Source organism: Pieris brassicae, chromosome 1 (genome assembly GCF_905147105.1).
Source record: "Pieris brassicae chromosome 1, ilPieBrab1.1, whole genome shotgun sequence".
In the NCBI taxonomy this organism is placed as follows: domain Eukaryota; kingdom Metazoa; phylum Arthropoda; class Insecta; order Lepidoptera; family Pieridae; genus Pieris; species Pieris brassicae.
Genome location: NC_059665.1, coordinates 16727841 through 16752408, shown reverse-complemented (window position 1 = coordinate 16752408; position 24568 = coordinate 16727841). Strand labels below are relative to the sequence as shown.

The 24568-nt window shown below is 31.8% G+C and overlaps 2 non-coding genes and 1 pseudogene across 2 annotated transcripts; 2 read left to right on the top strand and 1 right to left on the bottom strand.

Moving 5' to 3' along the window:
- Nucleotides 1-4208: 4208 nt before the first annotated feature.
- LOC123716730 lies at nt 4209-4327 on the top strand (annotated as a pseudogene).
- A 1327-nt stretch (nt 4328-5654) lies between these two features.
- Trnay-gua lies at nt 5655-5742 on the bottom strand. Its single transcript is given in 2 exon segments — nt 5655-5690; nt 5706-5742. It is a non-coding gene; the product is annotated as a tRNA-Tyr (tRNA).
- A 2707-nt stretch (nt 5743-8449) lies between these two features.
- LOC123716722 lies at nt 8450-8568 on the top strand. The gene has a single exon (XR_006754605.1). It is a non-coding gene; the product is annotated as a 5S ribosomal RNA (ribosomal RNA).
- The last annotated feature ends 16000 nt before the right edge of the window (nt 8569-24568 follow it).

Below are 24568 nucleotides of genomic sequence, written 5' to 3'. Positions count from 1 at the left end.
ATTCAGTCGAGTAGCAGATAAAGGGGTGAATACATTGAAAGAGTGTCGCGTCGAAGCCAGCAACGCGTGAACGATTCGGTAATTAATACCCAGAACGGCTTTAGAGACCCCGCGATGCATGGAAGGGTTAATATCAAAGATTTCGGCTAAAGACATGAGCCTATCATTAATTCTTGCACAATAACTGTCTAAACAAATTCAAAAATCCGGTAAAAAAATAATGCTTCGAAATTAACGTTAATTACCAGTTCTCAAATGAAGAGCATATGATGAGAAAGGACCTTAAAGTCAAACTAAATCCATTATTTTGATACAATCCAAACATATAAGTAGTTATTACTTAGAATATAATAGCTTGGTTTTTATTCTAGTAACGGCCTATTTCTTTGATTTGCCTCATCATTATATGCTATGCATATGCTTCTAATTTTAAATCCATTGGCGCACAGATTATTGCGTGTAATAAAATATTTGCATTGAGAGGTATAACTTTCATACATCCACAATCGTTTCTAACACCATGTTATCAGACTTGGGGTGAATATATTAAGATTCCAATTTGAAAATTGTCAGAACCAATAGTATACATGAAGTTTACTATTATAAATTGTATAGAAACCTGTGGCAATAAATAAACGCCGGAATACATTATTGACGAATACAAACACTCAAAGACACTTTCGTAAACTGAAACTATGAAGAGTTCAAAATACGTGAAAGTATGAAAAGTCTATGGTGTTTGAATGTAATTCTCTGAATCTCAAAATACTCAAATAACTGTCATACAGTATATTACAGTTATATGTGTGTTCTATACTTATGAGTATAATACATACAGTGTACTGTATACAATACTGTGTAATGTGTAGTATGTTATATTAGATAATAGAAAAACGAAAAATAATTCTAATGAGATAATAAAAAATACGTCAATAAGAACATAAATAGTTTCATTTCCATTAAAAAGTATTAGTATATGGCATCAAAAACTGTGAAATTTATTCCTTACAAAGAGAGATAGAAAGAGGTTTTAATATTACGATTATAACATGTATTAAATTGGCTCTCTATAAATTAGAAATTTATTTGATAGATTAAATAAATCCACAAAGTAGGTTTCTATAGTATGTATACGTTGCATATATTTAGTGATCTCTTATCGTAAATCGTAATAGAATATATAATAATTAACTGCCAGTGACCGTTGCGTACATTATTATGTGTAATTACGTTATTGTTAATCAACATTGTTATCTTCCGCTAATTAGTTCAGCGATAACGCTTAATTGCTTCTAATTAAGCAATCTTATCTAACTTGCAGGCTTTGTGACATCACCGGCTATTGTTGAATCCCTTTAGATTTTTGTGGCGAATAACGCCTCATTGAAAAGCAACCATACAATTGTCATACTAATTGGTATCGATACTAATTATAATTCTATTAGTACTTGTGAGCAATGTCCATACCACGAACACCTAAGTTAAGCAACGTCGGGCGGGGTCAGTACTTGGATGGGTGACCGCCTGGAAACACCGCGTGTTGTTTATTGTTGTTATTGGCGTCATAAAAGCCTTAGCCTTTTTAGTCTTAATTAGAAAAGAAAACTTTTTTATGAATTATACACTTAAAAATTGTATTATCTCACTTTGATATAATACAATTTTTTTTTAAATATCTTATGAAAATTAATAATTTAATGTATTAAATACATATTATATTTTACTTTATAAATAAAATTTAGGTTAATAAAAAACTAAATGGCGTACCCTCAGCTCTTAGAAATTGAGATATTTTAATCAGTTAAGCGACAAGTCATAATTATGTTTTTATTAGTTAAAGACTGCGCACAATTTTCCTTCAACATCAAGTGGACACCTAACACTCAACCCACGAATGCGATGCGGGCACATTGTACCGCAGTCGTCTAGCGTCTAATCGATCAAACTTCACATAATTTAGCTCATCTGCATACTAATTCATTGTGCGCATGGCCTTAATAAGCAAGGGTTTTAAATTTGTCGTACAGTTGTGTCAGAAAATGTTTAATATTATTATTTGAAAACTTTAGTCAGTCGAAATAATCTACTATACAAAGCATTAAAGATATAAGTTTCGAAATATTTCCGAGGACATAAAAGCTTAATAAAGTGTCCACATGAGACATCTCTGTTTACTACTAGTATCCAATAGGATTTTGTTATTAATATTACAAAATATTTTAACTAAATGCATATTGTTGAGACATTAAAAGATGGTATATATTTGTATCCATAATCTAAATAAAAAATCCTCTCAAATATTTTACTATTTTTTACATAAACCAGAAAAAATACAATAATAAAAGTATAATATAATTATATATAAACAAAAATATAACTTAACTTAAAATGCGCATTTGTGTATGTCTGTACAAAATTGGAATACCAAGAGGTATCTGATCTCGAAATTATTAGCTATGCGGGCAATTATGAATCAAAGAGAAGGCAAAGAGATGGTCACTATTGCTTGCGAATATTTAAATTATTTTTTAGACGCCATGAAATGGATCGCAATTCTCTTTTAATAATATAGTTACATCTAACTCCTGTATTGCTCAGAATTTAACAATAGGAGCTATTTATTTTACTTAATCTTATAATAATGACCGATGATATTGCTGTCTATTGAATACTCAAAATAGCTTCAGACATTATCAAAGCAAACAAACAAAGGTCAATTAAAAAAAAATTACAATATTTTGCGACAAAAAAAATGGGAAAGAGTTTCACACCAGTTTCACTGCGCTATTGATATTGGAACTGGAAGTAAAATCAAATTTAGATGCTACTTTTTTTTTAAATATTAACGTTCATAGTTACGATGACGTCATACCCGGAACAGCGCTAACGAAGTTAACTAAGGATACAACTTCTCGATCTTAGTCATTGGGTCCTAAGTCCGGCCGATCGAGGAACCTCCCTTCTCGTCGGAGCAAAAGCAACACCTTCGTTCTCCCACAATAGACACATATAGATTTAGCTAACTTTAAAAAAAAATCTAATTTAGAACGCAGCATTATCACCGAAACAAAACCATTAATTACGCTCATATTTAAGGAAAATCTCAGCATAAAATGGTCGCGGAATAATTAAGTATGCATAGAAAGGGTTAGTGTGCAGATTCGGCACGCTCCCGGTATTAATAACTTGATCCATCACCAGTTGACGGGTTAAGATGAATCAATGTCATAGGGTTAGGGCATTCAAAGTTAAGTCATATGTTAAATTGTGGTATTAGTTTGTGATTGACGAATGTAGATGAAGATATAGATTTGAACTAAACACCGTTGAAGCACTTTCAATAATGAAATTCGAATCATACACGAGAAGTAGGTTGTACGAACTAAAGCCGACATCGACAAGAAAAATATTGCAAAACTTGATTTTTAAATTTATTTATTAATAATTCGTTACATTACAGATAAAAACAAGCAATATTATCGGAGCGGTATTATCGCTATTAAGTGACCTCTTTCAGGCAGCCCTAGTAAGTAAAAAAAACAAATACTAAGGGTAAAGTTTGTATTTGTAATTTTTTTTACAATTAATTACAAAAAAGAACTATAAGATAATCTTAGGGTTAATGAATCACAATTCAAAATAAAAGGAAAGGAATTACAAAAGTCACGATTGTGCAGGATAGTATATGAATAAGAGGTTTATGTAGAAGACTTAAAATACGTTAGAGAAGTAGTACAACTTTACGGCGGATATCCTAAATCACTTATCTAAAAAGGAAAAAGAGAGAAGAGATGACAAAATTTCCCCTTAAGGTTCCATAATACAATAAAAACGAGGGAATAGACGTTACGTTATATTTTTTTGTATATCATTTCTGTACCGAAATAAATATTTGAAATCAAACCCTTATGAGTGAGAGTAAGGTAAAATATGCACGTATATGGCGTGACTCGGTGTAAAGTTCATCTGTGCTACTCCCAAGACCTGGAACTCTTTTGCTATTACTGTCTATCTATAAATGTATATAACATTAAATTGTATATAAAATATCTTTGAGAACCGTCGAGATAATACTGATTTGATATGACAAAGGGTTAAACCATTAATTACGATATTCGCTTCAGTTAGTTAAAAGAGGATAGGTTTGTAATATATTATCAGTAAAATGATTTGTTTAAATAATGTTGGCATTATTATTATACTACTCCGCCAACGTCCATACTACGTTGAATACACCGGTTCTCGTTCGATCACCGAAGTTAAGCAACGTCTGGCGCGATCAGTACTTAAATGGGTGACCGCCTGGGAACACCGCGTGATATTGTTTTTTTTGGGAGAGTATCATTGAAATATTTTTTTATACATAACTAGGCATTGGAAAGATGAATCACATGATGAAACTCGCCAGTGGATTGGCGGCCTTTAACAATCAGTATACCGTACGTATTACCATAACATATATAATTTATGGAAGGTCTTTATGTGTAAAAGTTATGTTAATAAAAGACAATACTAGGTCTCAAAAATATACATTTAAAAAGCTCGCAAAATTCATTTGTCAGTTTTGTACAAATAAAATTTCGTAATAAAGTTCCTGGCAAAAAAGATACACCACCACCCACATAGATTAATGACATTTCAGAGCAACAATGGGCTAAGTCGTTTTTGTGATCCCTTTTCGATTTAGCGTCAATTAAAAAGTTCCACAGCGCTGAAGGGTTAACTTTATTTGCGTATAATTGGTCTTGTTCACCCACTAGAAGACTATTTTGGGTGTACGATTACGATATCGTTAATAAAAGTGCATTAAGATTTTTATTTTCGCAAGTCTCACGCAAATTATATGCAAATTTACTACACTGAACCTAACGGCTATAATCATTATATTTTACAGGTTTATTAAAGTTCTAAAACTGTTTAGAGGGACGGCATGGTCAGTTTTCATTGTGTCAATCTAGCTCTAATTTTCTTCGATTAATCCCAGGAAAGGTTACTCATTCAATTAGTATTTAAGTTTTGAAATTAACAGCAAGATAAGCAGAATTTGTTCCATATCGACTTATTTTCAGATAGAAATTAATATAATAGATAAAAGTTCATTAAAGTAGGCGTTCATGGCATTTTCTTTCTTTCTATACACTAAGTTTCAGTACTTTTTATGTAAACTAAATAATATTTATGAATAAAAAAATATATTATATTCAATCGCTCCTTGTAAACGGCTAAAGACTAAAAAATATTGTACTTTTTACCTGTTGTCTACCACACAAAAGACATCTTGTAATTGATTCAGTGCTCAACGGCCCTCAATTGTATCCGAATACAAATTGAATTTTGCATTATTTGATTTTCTCGTCCAAAGAATTATCTGGGGCCAAATTTTTAAATTAACGGTTTATTATATTTATTCGAAGAATACATATATCCATATTAAAATTCTTGATTTTCCTTTGTGCTATATTTAAATCAGGTGAAATAAAAAAGTGAATTGAATTTAAAGTTTAAACACATGTAAACGCCATGTTTAAGCGACTTATGTATATTAGTAATATGCGCCACGCATTCAAGTTTCTTTAAATTATGTGGATTTTATTTTGTTTATAATATATCACATTAATTAAGTAGTACAATGTACTTCTAAAAAATAAAAAGGTTCCTTCGAGCCGGATTTGAACCAGCGACCTATGGATGTCAGCAATATACCTCTACAGTCCACCGCTCTACCAACTGAGCTATCGAAGGTATAGCAATGGTATTCAAATTTATAATAAGTTTCTTAATACAATTATTATTATGAAATTCCTCACATAATGCGATTACAAGTTATTCGTTAAGCGACATGCCTGTGCCGTTCCACACATGTAAACAAATTCGGTTACATAAATATTACGAATATTAATGAACTAAGTAGAATAAAAACAAAGTATGTATTTCCCTCTAACTCAAAGTGAAACTTTATGGAAATGAGCTTGGGTTTTTTATTTTAAACACAAATAATATGCCAATCAAGTAAATTACCTAGGAAATCTGTCTGTAGCGATTAAGGTTATCAGGTAAACAAAATGGCGGCTATCAGGATAATGAGAAGACGGGACTGAAATATTTCATTTCGAGAGAACCACTAAATTATCTGAAAGATCACCCTCACAATCACGGGAATCTGTTTCAAAGATTTAGTAGTCTAGATGAGTCGTAGTTAATAATTTTATCGACTTTCCTTGGACACCACGTGTATTCGAACTATAATATGTAAAAAGTAAGCACAGTACAATTATACTAAATACATAATACACATTTTAAAGTTTAAAACGGCAATCGATGAATTTCAACATTAATGGATAAATAGAATAATACTAAGAACTAATAATAAAGAAGAAAAGTATAGTGAGTATTCCAACTGGAACCCACTCACCATAATATCAGATTATTGTAGTAAGATACTCTTGGTACTACTACCTAGACAGCACAGTTCTTATTAGAATAGCCCACCGGCACATGTGACCATTATACAGACAGCAAAATCTATTATGTAATTCGTGTATACTATAATAATATTATAAAAAGGATAAACTCAATTTTCTGTTTAATTGATAAGACTTTTAAACTACTGGACCGACTTGGAAATTGTAAATTACATACAAAACTTAATTAAGTACATTGTAAAGCAGAACTCAGTTACGATTGTTTTCATGCGATATAACAGTGAATTTCATTACATTAAAGCTTAACTATACTCAAGTATATATTAATAACGAAGTTAATTCGATTTTTGTAGTACAATATTCTCTAGTAGGCCCAATCTAGCATTTAGCGAAGACAAAGCGGAAATGCGTCGCGCCTGTCATGGCCGCCGGAAGTCCTCTCGCCGTTTGATAAATAGTTGTTCTTCAACAGTTTTTCTCATGCAAATGAGGGGTTCGGATGACAGATCGCGTTTGTCACAATCCTGGATTTAATTTAGGATCGCAGCCGAGCGGATAATCTGTGGAACTGCTGATTGTTCGGCGTATCTTGATAGAATTTTGGGTTTTGATTATATTACGATTTGTTGTTTATTATATTTTAAACGAGGCATTCGATTATATGAAAAAAAGATTGCAGTAAGAAGAGATTCTTGGTCACTTTTTGCAGACTATTGTAACATCATCCCATTTTAGACGATATCCAGAGCCTCAACAGTAAAAGACTAGAAAGATGCACGGTAAACCTTTTAAACTAGGACCGTATGTCTGTTCTTTCCATACGGCAACTCATACACGATCACCAAGAGTAGGTCTTCGTATAGTCTCGTTGTGGTATATAATATACCACACCTAAACCTTGAACTTACTAACTTACTAGTGAGTGAGCATTAACAAGATCATTTGTGAAATTAAAATATGTAATGTGTAGTGTATATTTATAATGTACGTAATATACGTCGCGTTTGAAATTATAATTACAAAATATTTAGATAAGAATTTGGATGTTTGTTTAAAAATTGCAACTTCAAAATTTAATGTAGAATTTGTTTTAATCTTTTAGAAATATTAATTTCGGTACACGTCAACGTTGAATTAGAATTAATGATAGTGTACTACTAATAAATACGGCTTCATAATTGGCAATGTTTCATAGTAAAACTATGCAATAGCGGACCCCGCATAAATCGCGAGTCACGGAGTTATTAACTATGCACATCTGCTGTTTTGCATTTACTGTTAACTAGTATAGAACTAATTCCAGATACTTTCTACTAGCCTATGTTCCAAAGAACATCTATAAAGCAAAAATAGCTCTGATTTCTGAATTTGTTTTTTTAAATAAGTTTTCTAAATAATTTAGCTGACCTCACGATCTTTTTCCTACACTCACTGCCAGTGTTTCTTCAGAATCCACATATAAATGTCGCATAACTAGCCACGAATACTGGTACATTAATTTAAAAAGTGAACACAATAATAACAGTAGTTTTCTAGATATGAACTTGTGCAGTTTTTAAAAAGATATTTAAATATTTATTGTCTTTGGTTAACATAGCTTTTACATATTAATCCGGTTAAAAAAATTGTTTTCTTTCAAGATATTTAAAATTAAATTTATCTGATTGTTAAACCTATACTACGTTATACAGTTAGCGACGTTACCAGTATTACTCTGATTATTTTTTGCCCACATACGGGCAACACCCTCAAGGTGTGGTCACTTAAAGGTCAGACGACAGATGTGCAGGGACCAGTAATGTTACCTAGGTATGCTCCAGTACACCTAGGTTTTGTCAGTTAATGACATTAGTGAAATTAATTAAAAAGAATTAATGAATCATTCATATTTATACTAGGAATTTTATGTATTCAAAACCAAAAGTTAGGGGATTTGATCAGTGACAGATAAAATTATAAATATTTTATAATAATTATTCAGAACAAATACAAAATAAAATCTGAATAAATGTTTTGAAACCAATGTCGCCAACGTCCATACCACGTTGAAAACACCGGTTCTCGTCCGATCACCGAAGTTAAGCAACGTCGGGCGCGGTCAGTACTTGGATGGGTGACCGCCTGGGAACACCGCGTGATGTTGGCTTTTGTTTTTTTTTTTCATTTCAAAGGTGTTTTCTGTAAATGTCAGAAACACCATATTGCTAACTGTAACGGTTGACCTGCGACGTATTTGCACTGGTTACGCACGAGTAGAAGACAGTTAAACTTTTTCTCATTGCACCTGGATTATTTTACACGTGCCATTGGTTTACTGAATTATAAATATTATTAGATTAGTTTGGCACATGTTAAAAAATACAACGAAAGTAAAAACAAATGCAGAAATAATTACTTAGTTCGTTTTTAGTGGGTATTATATTTTTTTAAATAAAAGTATAAAGGCCACGCGTTTAAGAAAAAAAACGTGTTTGACTATACCAGGTGCATTTATGGTCAACAGACCGAAGACAGGAAGGGTGACCTGTGACTCATCTAACACGTGCTCTATTTTTTATTGTCTTTATTGCATTTTTCCTTTATTACTCATTAATTAAATTTCGTAAACACAAACTTCACTACGTACAGTTAATCTTCAGTAGTTATGTTCGTATTTGTCACGTTTATGTTAACGTATTGAAAGATATTAGCAGTATTGAACAAAATTACAAATATTAACAGCATTGAAAGGCGTAATAACCATTATTTTATTAGTGAGAATCTAATAAATATCATAGGTAAGTATATATCAAGGCGTCTCTAGTTCCCATATAATTTTATACATTTAGGTAACTTTGTATATTTTAAAACTGTCTTTGAAAACATATTCTTTGTCTATCTTCAGTTCAGCATAAGTGTATATTTAGCCATCTAGTCTAATGTTGAAAAAACTTAAGATGGTGGAAGACAAGATTAATGCCAAACAATCTGCTAAGAAACACTAATCCATTATGATTTATAATAAGAATTTAAAAGGATTGCATTATACGTGTACCGTTCATATATAGTACGATAAATTAGTGATTAGTTAATATAAGAACGAATGAAATATAAATAAAAACTTATAAATAATATAGATTTTTATATCTAAAAAGAAATATCAATTGTACGCACCTCCATTCGTCTGCAAGCTTAAGTAATGTCCGCGATCCTTTAATTATAAAATATAATTCTAATTATATACATTAACATTTTGTATGAGAATAAATATCAAACCCCTTTTAATTTCTCGCCTAAAATTAGTAAATAGCCATTGCCCGAATAGCGTCCGGCAATTCCTTGCTTAATTAAGTGTAATTCAGACTACGATCGTATTCAAATCCGGTCGCAAATCAAAATGCCCGTATCTTCTATGGGAAACTGGAGCGTCCAGTGAATAGATGATGATTATTTGGGGTCATTTGTGTAGGACAAAAGAGGATTTGACTGCGCACCCTTTCATTGAAGAATTGTGATGGAATGGAGCCTAAATTTCAAATTATAAGTGTTTGGCATAGAGTGTTATAAATATTTTTTGGTGATATTTTTTCAATTATGTACAAATTAAATCTGTAAATAAGCGTCTAGGTTATATAACTTATTGATGTGAATTGTGAAAAACTAATAATAAATGAAGGCATAAACCTAATAGAAATGGCTATAATTAAAATTACCCCAAATGATATTTTTTTTGTACAAAAATGAAAATAATTGCTTCAAGTAAAATAACTATTCATCCAAAATCACATTCGCTTGACACTGATAAAAACTTAATTAAGGGCATAATAATTTTTTACTTGTGAATAAATTGGAAGTGCCACTCCACAGATTCTTAAACAAAAATTCCTAAAACTCATTGGTCCGGTTAAATTGAGTGATTTTTTTCCATCTTGCAATTGATAGCCAGTAATTAAGGGCAACCTATGAATATTTATCACGTGGCATTGACCACGCATTTTCCACTCCACTTTGGGGAACTCTTAGTCGAGATGTATGAGATTTTATTTATAAGTTTACTTATTTTGAATTAATAATAATAAGTTATGCCTGACTGTGTACACATATTTACTAACTGTATTGGTAACACATTGCCGCGATTGCTTTATTGTTTTTCAAGACGACTTGTATTAATCAGTGATCGAAATCTATTAACAAACAGTAATTGTTTCACCAGCAAATCTAGGAAAATGAAAAGCTGTGTGTGAGATTTCACTTATAAGTTTACTCATTTTGAATTAATTATAAGTTATTCCCGACTGTGTAAACATGTATACTAACCGTATTGGTAACACGTTTCCGAGATTGCTTTATTGATTTTCAAGACAAGGATATTAATCAGTTTTATAGTTATCAAAATCTATTAGCAGTAATTAAGTTTTTTTATCTAAATAATAAACGCCAGTAGCGATAAGTGGCAATCACAAATATATATAAGTCCTGGCCTTAAATTTTGCCATCTCATTAAACAGTCTTTATAGATAAGTTATCATGCCTGATACATATCGTAAAGTAAGTCGAATACCTGGTGTTACACGTTTACTTCAACGTACGAAGATGTGGTACTTGGAATCATCGAAAGATATGTCATGTTGCACAGCCGAACGCACGACGCACTTACTGTGGAGGAGATGTGGTGAATTGTTCCTCCAATGTAAAGGCAGGATCCTCGACAAGTAGATCCTAGACCAACTGACTGTACCGAAAGCTCACGTGGCTAAGATCGAGAAGTTGTATCTAACTTTAGCCGGAATAAGTATATTAGCACGTTTCAGGATAAGACATTGCAGTGATTGTAGCCGTAGATTATAGATGTCGCGACAATAACTTTCAATGGTACGTGGGTGACACTGAAAGTGTTTAGAACTGGCCAGTTAAAAAACTTTGACGTTTAAGACTTTTTGAATTTAAATTTTAGAACTCTTTGGTAACATAATGTATTTTCCTACTTCAATGTCTATCCTTCTATCTAATATAAATATTGATGTATATAGAATTTTAGCCAGTTTCATTTTTCATAACAATATAAAATTATAATCATTTATGTATTTATTATATACCTAATTTATCTGATCCTTTTCCAAATTCCGATCCAATTTCCAAACCAATAAAATAAATCTAATAACACACTTCCTAACTTTTTTACATGGCTGACGCACAAACCGTGCAGGCCAAGAAAGGGAAAAAAACATAATGTAGTATATTGCATTCATTTCTCTTTTGTTTTTGTGAATTGGCGGCAAATCTAAAACTCTTGTTACACGTGAAAATTAACCTAACGCGAGAAAATTTTCGGTCAAAGATTTATTATGACTTTCGTTGTGGGCTTACTCAACAATAAAGCTATGATAGGCTGCGATTAGCATTTCTTAACGAAGTCCCATCTTGTGCCACTATTTACAATTGGTTGAACGAGTTAAAGCGTGGATGTAGCAATTTCAATGATGATCCACGTGAGGGACGTCCTTTAACAGCGACTACTGAAGATAACATCAGTGCTGTGCAACGCATGATAGAGGAAGATAAGAGAGTGACCTATCAGCAAATACGGGCAAGCTAGGCATTGGTATGAGTCAAGTTCAAAAATATTACACGAACATTTAAGCGTCAGAACCTTTGAACCAGAGGGATTCCCCATACTTTAACCGACGACAAGAAATACCTTCGCATGCACTGGTATCACCAAATGTTAGATAAGTTCAACGGCAGTGACTCAAATGCTATATTTGTCATCGTCACAGGTGATGAAAGCTGGATATATTGCTACGAATCAGAAACCAAAAGACAAACAGCTCGGTGGGTGTTTACTTTCGAGGATAAAGGTAAAGAATAGAACAAGTCAAGGAAATAAGATGATTGCCTCATTCTTTGGTTGGAAAGGTCATTTCGCGACAGTTGTGCTAGAAGATGTAAAAACAGTTACTGCAGATTGGTATGTCAATCGCTGTTTGCCTGTTGTCTTGGAATAAATTAGACAGCAACGCCCTCGAAGCAGGATCCTCCTTCACCACGACAAAACGGACTGTTGAATATTTGATTATGACAGGTGTCGAGATAATGAGTCGTCCGCTGACCTGGCGCCCTGCGACTTTCGACGAGCCCTGAAGATAGAGAGGAACGGAGATTACTTCGAAAAACAATAAAAGTACTGGCAACTTTTTCAGTGTTACTTAGGTATATACAGTCATATTTACTGTCAACGTTTAATAAAATAAATGAGCAAACTCCTGATATCAGTAGATCTATTAACAGACATAACAATAGGGTTACCATTTATAATAAATAGCAAGGATTAATAAACCCAGGTTCCCTCAGATCGTAAACTTTTTACGAGCCATGCGTCGCGCATTCGTAAAAATTCGGAAGTGCCAGGAGCGTGACGTCATTATCCTAGTGACGTTTATTGGACGTCGCCACTGTTCATTTTAAGAGTTTATCGATAGACATTATTTACGCAACAATAAGTTTTTTGATAATAAACATAGTTTTAATGATAAAAAAATATATATCCATCCATCGTAGGATGAAAAGCAAACTATATACCTATATGTACCTACATTTTCTCGACAGCTACCAAAACGATGCCCGGTATTAAATATATGTTTTGTTTATAGAGATCTTAATATAAACGCCTTTATCACTTCATACAAGAACATTCACAGCACGTTTAAAATACTCCCAAATGTTGCAAACAGTCTCTGACAGTTTTTATTATATATTTGAGGAATTTACGTAATATAATAAGAATTAAATAATTAAAAGTATGCGTATATGTCCAATGAGTTCACATAACACAATTTAATAATGTCAATTAAATAATACGTAAGGCTAGACCGTATTGGTTTTGACTGTCTGAATAAAATGCAAAAATTCAATAAAATCCACAAACTCTTTATATATACATGTATGTAAAACTCAAACTCATCTCCAATTACATCCACCCTAAGCGATTTCAACCACACGTTCATATCTCGCAATAAATGTCGGGACAGACGATCGCCGCCGAGTATTTATAGTCCGGTTTATGATTATGTCCCCGTGTTGATTGAATGGTCCGAATCATGGTCACCCTACATTAATCGCGACTACTGTTAATGATGATTGTAAAAGTATAGGCGAATAATGTCATCGATATATCCTATATACACAAGTATGTGTATATTATTACGATACGTCTACTAAATATTATGTGTTTAATATTGACTTATTGTTTGAAGTCCTTTAAATATAGGAAAGAGGTTCACATATCTGATTTGCATCCCTGAAACCTTAGACCCAAAATTTGTGACAAGTACAAGGGTGAAAAAAATGTTCGCGTAACGGATAGTAATTACGAGTTTTGATTCTGTGCGTCTCAAGGTAAGTAAGCAAGAAGTTGGAATAAGCTGAATTGTCGGGAATCGCGCGCAAATCAGCCGAGTTACGTGTTAATATTCCCATAACATCTCATTCAGAGTCATACATTTTAATGGATACTATAACTACGACGGTAAGTAATTTAAGAATTAGAATATAAATTAAATAAAGTTCGATTTTCAAATGTATATTTTGAATTTAGAACTCACTTGTACAAACCACACTCAAAATATTATTCCACATGCAATAACTTATATCGTACCTAATGTATGTTTCCGCAAAGTAATACTGAGATACAGTATTTTTGCGCAAAGAAAATGCTGACTAAGAAATACAACTTAAACAAATGTGCTAAAAAGACAAACGTTTTGTTCCCTAAGGACACATGGTAATGGTGGCCCTTACTACTGTCATACGACATCGTCAAACGTCTGAAAACGTAAGCATTTTTATCTGTCTTGTTCTATTGAATGACGCGAAAAACGTACCTTTACAAGTTAATATGAATAATATTTATCATATCAGTTTTACGATATGAATTTGCTATATCTGTTATTTAAATTAGGAAATAATGGGTATAATCTATATATTCCAATCAATTAAAAATAATAAGTATTTAAAATATAAATATTCTGTGCAAATATTTAACTTGGGTAATAGTGTTTCATTACTAAGTAACTAAAAAAGGTATTTCGACCTAAGCTATATCTTCAAATACCTGAATAATCTATTTTGAGCAATTACACGTCCAATTAAGAATCTCTTCGGTCTATTTCAGAATTTACTGTAAACCCTAGGTTTTATAGTTTATTTTTTATGAAGCGCAATTTTGGCCCCACATGGAATACTGTTCTCACCTCTTCCATGCGGATTGATCCCTTGGCGTTGCGTAGAGATATAAAGTCTCTTTGCATCTTCTACAGAAGAGTTGTTCGGTCTAATACCTGCAGCTGAGTTTCATTATTGGACGTCAAGGCAAAATTCAAAATACCATCGACGTATACCACGTATCACCTCGAAGTCCGTCGTTCCACAACTGAGCGTTTTCTAAGGCAGTTTTTGCAGCGCACCACCACTATGTGGAACAAGGTGAGCCTCCTGCCCATTTGTCTTCTATTACATTAAAAAATATATATATTCATTCTCTTTATATACTGTATTATTCTTTTTTCTAGAAGCGTATAGTAGTGGATTTTAACGTCTAGTTCTTAGCTAGACTCGTCTCTTAGGAATATTTACAGAACAAACTTCATACATCTCGCCAGTTTATGCGACATGGAATCTGTTTTACTTCCAACTTCGCATTTGGATAAATATGAACTAGCTGTGACATTTAGCAAGAAGTTTCAAATTAATGTGTTTACCTTGTAGTTTATGTAATAACAGCGCTTGCTTAAAAATATTGCCTACATTTACATGGTTTTTTTACTGTTGACTCCAATAAATCATGCCTAATATTTTATTTCATACTTTACTAATAACTTCTTTATCTTATGTGCCTGGACAGGCCAGATGATATAAATGCAGTTAAAATCGTTACAAGGGCTTCGCATTAATTTATTGATTAATCCGTTAATTTAACTGAGACACGGAAGCGGCGTTATAGAAGAATAAGGATGAAAGTACGTCATTATTGAATCCTATTTAACACGTTTACGTACAATACTTACTATTTATTAGTAAGTTACTTAACATTTTCAATCTGGACTAATTGCGATTCACTTTTAGGTAGCGTTTTGTTATAGCTTATAGTAATTATAACCAACTAAATCCTCAATTAATCAGCGTACTAATCCGAAACTAATTAAAACACACGCTCAGTCCATGGCCTCCTGCGGGACATAAGCCCTATCAAAATAATTATTCGGAAGACATCGGAGATTATGTCTAACCCTACCAACCCTTGACTTGTGCTAATTGACAAGATAATTATGTGAAAATAAACGATATTTTATTATTTTAATGGTATTTCCATTTGTGAAATATAATTTGAAAACTTTTTAGATTTATTTTAAGTTATTATTTTATTTTAAGTGTAAATAGAACAATTATCTTGTATTAATAATTGCTGTTTTTTAAGGTAACTGTGTAATGATGTGGTGTCTGTCTAGATTATATGCTTTTAATAAACTGCTGACATCAACATTCTGTGCCTGACACATGCCGTTGACATTTGCGGTGTAAATTTTAGTTTTCTCACGATATGTACGAACAAGTTTTATATGTACTTAATAAAACTGCCATTGATGTAACTGCCTCAAGAATGAGAATCGTACGTTGAAGCTGAGGCTATCACTGCTCCTGTTAATAAAGCTCTGTCATATTTAAAACGCTATATTATATCGTAGACGGCTTAATTGATTTTGTTTAAGATATGGAGAAAACGATACGTATCTTTAGTAACAGCTTATTTTTCTACGTTCGATTATTTATTACATTCCTCGCCTATGTCAAAACAATTCAATTCCATTCAAAACTAACCGTACTTGAAATCCGGGTTGGATTGAAAAGGCAAACCCTTTGTACCCGAAGTCACATTGCTTTTGACGCCTCAACACCCTTTTGACACTTCACATTGGTACCAGAGGCATTGATATTGTTGATTTAAACGAATAAGCGAATGTTTTTAAAGATTCTATAGAATTTCACAAACTGATAATAAATTGTCTCCCTGTCTCTTTTTCTCTCCAACTCACAGTGGAAAGAAAACTGTAAATTTAAGAGAAAAATTAAGTCATCATTTGTATGTTTCTAATAACCTCAATGTTTTTTAACGCTAATCATACCTCAACAACGCTATTATATATTTTTTTCTACCATTACAGCAACAATACTAATTTGATAGAAAAACTTAATTGTGCCCTAAATATATATACAGTTGCAAGTACATTATTTTTGCTATCTCTCCGTTCAATGGTTCAAATCATAGAATGCCATGATAAATTTGTTCACCCAGGAAAACCAGAAACTTTGTGCAGTTTATCTCATACTACGTACTAACAAAAATAATTTTTACCTTTTATTTTATCAAATATAAAGATATCACAGTTTCAGTGATTATTTCAATGCGTTTATGTTTTTATAGACAGTTAAAAATTATGGACGCTCAAAAACATCGAATAATAAAACTTAAATAATTCAAAGATTCTCCATACTCAAGGACCGTACTTGACTTAGCCCTCATACGTCTTCGTCAATGCTGGCTTTTGAAATTGTATGCAAATTTCGTTGTCACTTCCTCGCACTTGAGATTTGATTTAGGATATGGGTTTTTTGTTTCACAAGTACCTACCAAGTTTGGACCTCTAGAATTTCTGTCGTGTGAATGTTTAATATCAAAAATAAACAAATAATATTTTAACATGTTATGTTAAATTGTTCTCGAGTTAAAGAAGTCTACTTGATGCAGAACAATTTTTACATAACACCAATGCCAGTCAAACAATTGTACTCTAAATGCTTCGATTATAAGATTTTGGACAAAGGGATAGATTCGTAAAAACCGCAATTTATCTATATGTTAGAAAAGTTCGTAAATTATATGATATATATACCTTCTGTTTTTGTTGCTCCAGTAAAGAAACATTATCAGGACCTAAACTTTAAAAGAAAGTACCAAAATTACCCACGCATGTAAAAAATGTTTTAATTATTTTCCAAGCATTGTTAATATAAAATGCAAACAAAATTGTTGCTGAAAATTCTTTTGATATAAGGAAATAGTGATTGCTCCGTTTTAACGTCCTAACACTATATGAGTTAAATAAAGTTGATTGACGCGTTTCTTAACTTTAGCCATCTTGATTCGATTATATAAAGTGCCCGCATACTTAAACGCACTCTATATCTTGAAAATTAATTAAGTGAATATGCATAAAATACGGAGACAGCTAAACAAAATTTTATATCTCAATTTTAGTGTAATAGATAGATTTTAAAAAGAAATGCAATAAAACAATAGTCAATAAAGTATTATCAAATATTACACAACACGTACGTTACGTAATACAATAGAAATACACATTTCTTGAAGTATTTTTCTTTCATTTCATCTGGTATCTATGTATCAAGAGAATGTGGCTTCTTGTTTTTGGAACGAATTGTATCCGTGTTAATCTACTTCTGTTTACATTAATTAATTGCGTTATGAAGGTATAGCGTATATATGGATTATGATTGTTTTTAACAGGCTTTTACCTAATTATTAAAACCTGTTAAAGCAACTACAAATACTGTTTTTGTAGTTAGTTATATTATAAAGATTTTTGTGCCATAGTCTTATCATAACAGAGCGATTGTCAATTTTACATTGCATTGTTGACTTTATTCAATTTGTAACATAAAGACTTAGCATGAAATTTTAAAGGGTTCGAAAGTACAACACCAAATATATCTTAGGGTCTTAACCCTATCGACGTTTTGTCAATATAAAACGCACAATGGAATCGACATTAATTTGACATACCATTAAAAATATTGCTTTTAAAATCATCAAGGAACGCATTCATGTAGAAGATATTACTCCGACTGCCGGGTGTCAGAATTTTTGTCAAACGTCGCCATAAAATAACAATTTATGATCGAACGTTTGCAGACTACCCTAATGAATTAATTTAAAATAATAATTTGAAGAAATTTGCATAAGAGACGTTTATTGATCGATATGTCGTAAAATGTGATGAAAGTAAAAAAGTTAATGACGCTCGCATTAGTTGGGAGTTTGGCGAGGATGACACGCGTTTTCATTGAAAAATATGTTAATGACAGTAAACATTAATTTGTAACGGTTGATTTGTTAATAGGTGATTTGCATAATCACGGTCTACAATAGAAAAGTGACGAGTTAACGACTAATGATGAAAGGAATGACGTTTACGCTTTCCGTGATGTATTGGCGATAAAAAATCTACCTCGCATCTGCGGTTTAAAATTCAAATCGCTGTTAATATCAACAATTAGACGTCTAATAAAATTTTATTATCGTTCCCACGGGCTTGAACGGGTTAGTTTTAAACTTTTTCAAAGTCTCGTCAAAATTCGTTATGGTTAGTGCGACAAAGAGACTACTTGCATTGCGTCAAGCATGATTGACAGCTGAAGTGTGTGTAAAATTGAAACTCGTGCGAATTTCATATCGTTCTAAGCAAAGCGAGACGAATCCATTAAGTTAATTAAACGCATGCTTGGTCTATATGACAGTTTAAAGAACTACCCATTGTTAAATCTTTAAATCGGAAGTTAATGTAAAGTTTTAGGTTATAGTTTCCATAGTAAGAAAGGAAGAAAGAATAATTCTGAGTGAAAAAAAGTGGAAAAGAAGTTATGGTTTCGACGTTCCTGTCGTTTAGTGTATATTCACGACGATGTTTTCAATTTAATTTTTTAATAAATTATTTTAAACCTTTAAATAATGTATATCTAAACTTAAAACTGTAGCATGGGACCATAAAGAAATGTTACAATCTAATTGTACCACAAAGATTGATTCGGGGGCCGTTGATAAACAATTTCTTTTAATTATAAATACTAAGCCCAGAGTACACACTTACCATATTATGCTTGATTTGAAAATGAAAAATGGACTCAATTGGCAGCCGTAGGGACAACGGATTAAATAATACAAGAAGTAGAATACCTAGGTAACATTGAACATTTTTAGAATAAGAAAAACAGCTTCATGTAGAAAATACTTTTATTGTTTTTCGAAGACATCTCCGTTCCTCTCTACACTTCGTCCCGTTCGATGGAACCACTGAGAAAAGCAGTGGGCTCATTCTTCCTTAGGGGCCTCTTCTATGGCATTTTCGTACGCGTTCACAGCATCTTTAAGGCTCGAAAAGCGAATACAATATACTACATTAGGTTACCAAAGAGTTCTAAAATTAAAATTTATTCATTAGCAATGTTTCTAACTGGACTAATAATGAAAACTGAAACTAATAATTATATAGAAACAAGTGCACCAAGTGTCAATTCAAACATGCATGAATTTAAAATCAAAAAAGCAAATGGCCGTGTTTAAACTTATGTATAACTTAATAGAATTAAAAAAAAAACGTATCTATTATAAGACACCATTAATACTTTTTATGTAATGTGAAATTTACTATAGATATCCTCAACATTTATAGATAACATAATTGTACTGTAACAATAACAGTAAAACATTGTCCTTTGTTCCTCGCCCAAGGGAGGTTTTAATGCCAAGAAAGGGTTGTATAGTTGCAGTTTATGAAATTATTTGATTAGAGGGCACTGACTGATAATTACTTAATTACTAAATTAATTAGGAACGTCATAAGTAAAATTTATATTGTTTATTGTGCATTAAGGTAGTTTACTTTAAAATTATGTGACTGCCTTTCCCTGGAGTAAAGCATATCTTTTAATTAGTAAATTTTTAATTTTATTATTTGTATATTAATTAATGAGCGAAATTATGTTGTTATTTATAGTTATAGAAATACACAATACTTTCTACATATGAAATATTAAAAGTATTATTATTAAAAATATATAATATGGATATAGTCAAATTGAAATGCTTAAAACTCTTCAAGACAGTAAAAACACTGTAAAAAAAACTTTGTCGAGACAAGATCAATAATACAAGGTATCACTCTACAATGTTACTGTACATTATATTTATCTCAATTCAATTAAAGATTGTAATTGGCTCCTGGTAAATAGTACTGGTGACCCCAGAGCGGGTGGGTGGATTTCTTGCTCAACGAATAAGTATCGCAATACAGCGAGGAAATTATACCAGCATTAAAGGTATACATACTGCTACTGGGAGTATTTAGTAACTTTATTTTAGTTATTATTACGATTAGCTATCTTAAGAGTATTGTAAATATTTTATTATCTAAATATTGTTATGATTTAAATTTCTCTATCAATTATATTATATTCATTTTGTAAATTGTTTAAATATATAAGTAATAAATTATAATTTAGCTGTACAAGTCACAAAGCTAATTGCAAATCGCGGCTGTGTCAGAAGCTACTAAGTTCGTTGTTATTAATCACTGTCCAGAACCCGCCAGAGGTTGTAAAACACTGACAATTTCATTACCCCCGCAAAACATTACGTAAATACGAATTAAGTCCACCAGATGTCGTAACGACTTCTGTCGTAACTCCTTTTTATTTCCTTTTTATTTATAAACCAAAGGTTCTTTACTCCTTGCTTTATAAGGCTCTTTAACAGTATTATAATTAAAGTCGACCTTCGTATTTTAAAATACGACCAATATTTGATCAAATATGCCCAGAATTGAAAATTTTTTAACATTTCCACAAATTACATACCAATTTCATCTCAATGAATGGGCCTTTGATCTTTATTTGGTAATAAATATACAAAAACCATAACACAATTAATTAAAAAATTCGTTCCCTACAAAAAAGGTGTTCGCTTGACACAGCCCCTATAATTGGTTATCTTCTAATCTGGGAAGGAAATAATTACAGTAATTTTCGTCCCTTCTAGTGTTTTCTACTTATATTTTTATTAAATAATATTACGCTTTTCGCTTATGCAATACATATAATCATAATGTTATGTAACTTTATTTCACTGTATGTGCCGTAAACTACTTTTAAAATATTTGAGTTGCTTTATGTAAAATCAAAACAACTAAACAAATTGCGTGCATTAACCAAACAAAACCATTGTCAATGGACTTCTCATGTTTTTAGAACCAAAGAAACTGTAATCTAATTTGTTTCCATTCCGAATAACATCGTAATGGGTTAAGCCTGTAACATTATGTGGGTGAAATGGCGTGATAATTCGATTGTAGGGATATTCTGTGTGAAATGTTGGCTATTTACCCATCGATACACATATATCACGATGGTAATTGAAAATGGCTAATATATTTACACTACTTTAACCCAATTTGGAGACTTCAGGTGTCCTTTGTTCATCAATAATTTCATTCTTTTAGTTAGTTAAACAAGTTTACCTTTGATTCAGATTTGTCTTTTTATATCAGTATAAAAACAATTTATATATATAAGTTTTGCGTTACATTTTGTATTTAGTTTATGCCTATTTTCAGTATGAGTTATGATAAAATATTGTATTATCGATAAAACTTCGTCAACCCAAAATTTACTATAAAAAACTAAGTTCTATACAACTCATAGACAGCTATATCTGAATAATTGTTCTAAAAATGTAACAACTTTAATTGGAAAGTTACAAGTTGACTTTCCCGACCAATTTACGCTTAGATAGCATCAAACAATCAATAATTACCATGAATAGCCGGTGTTTACGTGATAATGTCGTGACAAAGCCGACGTAATAGCTAATTTCCATTCGCTATCAGAATTAGGCGCATATGTTGCATTTTGTTAGAATAATCGTTTACCTGTTAGGATATAATCACGGCATGCATTTGTCACGTATGTTAAATTGCGTTTTGTCACTTTAATTAGGTAAATTTTCTATTATTTATTACGTTAAAATATGATTGGTAGGGATTAATTCATATTTTTTAATAATCACTTAACCTCAACCTTTTGTAGGAAATTTAAGTCAAACTAGAACAAACATGAGGTTCTCCTCTTGAGGACTGAGTAAAAAATTTACGAGATTATCTCTTTACTTCGAACGCGCCATTTTCTAATTAAATGTATAGATGACTAAACAATGAAACGCACGTTTTATTTTAACGTGTAGATTTGTGCTTCATTAAGTTTAAAGGACCTCTATGCTGCATGTTTCATACAAAAATATGTTACGGTATCTCAATAACAAACAAATTTAAGTATTGTTCATGCTTAGGATAGTGATCTAGCATCAGACATCAATAAATTATATTTACGATATTAGTAGCTATTTATAAGCTTCTGTTTTTTGAATATATATTTAGTAACGTTATTAAAAAAATAAAATTAAAAAAAATCAATGACGTTCCAACCTTTTTAGGTCTTAGCCTCAGATTTCTGTATCTGTTACAAGATCATTTTGTTAATCTAATAGGCAAGATGATCAGCCTTCTGTGCCTGACGCACGCCGTCGACTTTGTGGGTTTAAGGCAAGACGGTTTCCTCGCGATGTTTTCATTTACCGTTCGAGCGAATGTTAAAGGCGCACATAGAAAGAAATTCCATTAGTACACAGCCGGGGTTCGAACCTACGACCTCAGGGATGAGAGTCGAACACTGAAGCCACTGGACCAACACTGCTCTAAAAACGTTATTGCTTGTGTATATATAGTATAGTGTTGGAGGACTACTGAATAGCGATGAGCTTTTATCCCATAAGATTGATTGTATATAGTTAAGTACGTATTTAAAACGTTTCAAAACACGAAAATGTAAATAATAAACAGACCGCAGTTTTTCTTAACATCTTGAGGTCAATCAATGCCACAATAACCATAATGCACAGAATCATAAAGGCCATCCATCGGCATACACGTGCGGATGTTATCGTAAAATTTTACGATACGCTTCCGTTCTATTTGTTGTGGTTTGATGTACAAGAGATTATTGCAGTGAATGAACCACTATTGATAGTATTTACACGGTTAATATTGATTTAAATAAAATCTGGAAACGAAAACTACCTACACTTTTCAAGTATTAAACGATTGAAGTTAAGTTGAAGTTTAGAGACTTTTTTTACATAATTCAGATTAAATGATGCATCCAGGTTTTCTAAAACTACAGATTTGTCCTTGTTCGTGAATGGTGTAAAATCTTTATTTTTAATGTCAGGAATTGCTGTTACGCATCTCTACGGCATTTCGTTTATGCAGGGATTATATGGGACTCAATCTTAACCACACTACCTACTAAAACCTGATCTAATGAGTGAAAGGTCACCTACCTGCTACAGCAAAACATATTAAGAATTAAAATTAAGACTCAAAAATACAAATTGCACGTTTATACATAAAGTAACATTCAGTTAGCAGCTATAGCTTTGATAAGTAGTAAAGGCTACACCACTAACCAAACCAATTTCTATTTAGTAACATTCCGTCACAGATCACAAACGTTTCCATTAGGCGAGTGTTTATTTCATTTGGCAGACCTCTAAATAATTCGTAGATAAGAGAGAATATCGCTAACAATAACGCTTGTGCAACTGCGATAAAAGCAGAAGGTGCTTTTACGGAAACTTAGGATAGAGTAATGTGGATATTCGTTACATTTTATTTTTCTGCATTGAGACTTCATTTAACATTACGGTTTAGCCTAAGTTAATACTAATAAGTAATTTAAGTCTTACCTAATTTACTAAAAAATATATTTAAAATAATCAAGTCTCCAATACTCTACTTACAGTCTCTATTAAGGGAAAGACTCAGATCTTGTGTACTAATTCCACAGTGGTAGTTTTGCACTTACACACTTCACTAATTCCTTAGGTTCCTAATAGTTTTGTCCTTCTCACTAGAAGGTGTCAAGAAATTGAATAGTCGACATTCTCATGTTCAATTCGTTTACATATTTATATTGCGATTTAAACAATTGATTACATTGCACTTATAACTTAATGAGTACTCGTACTTAATGTTTAACATTTCATTGTAATGGAAATACATGTCATCCAAGCATTAATGAATTATTTGAATTTATTATTCAGATAATTATTTGTTTGATAAAATTTGATTTCATTAAACATTTATTAATAATAAAAATGACTTAAATTTCAAACCTTAAGTAAATTATAGCTTATGAGGACTTTTTCTTAAATTGTTAAAAGGCGTATCCTTAAAAGTTCACACATCCTTTGAGGAAAACTTCTA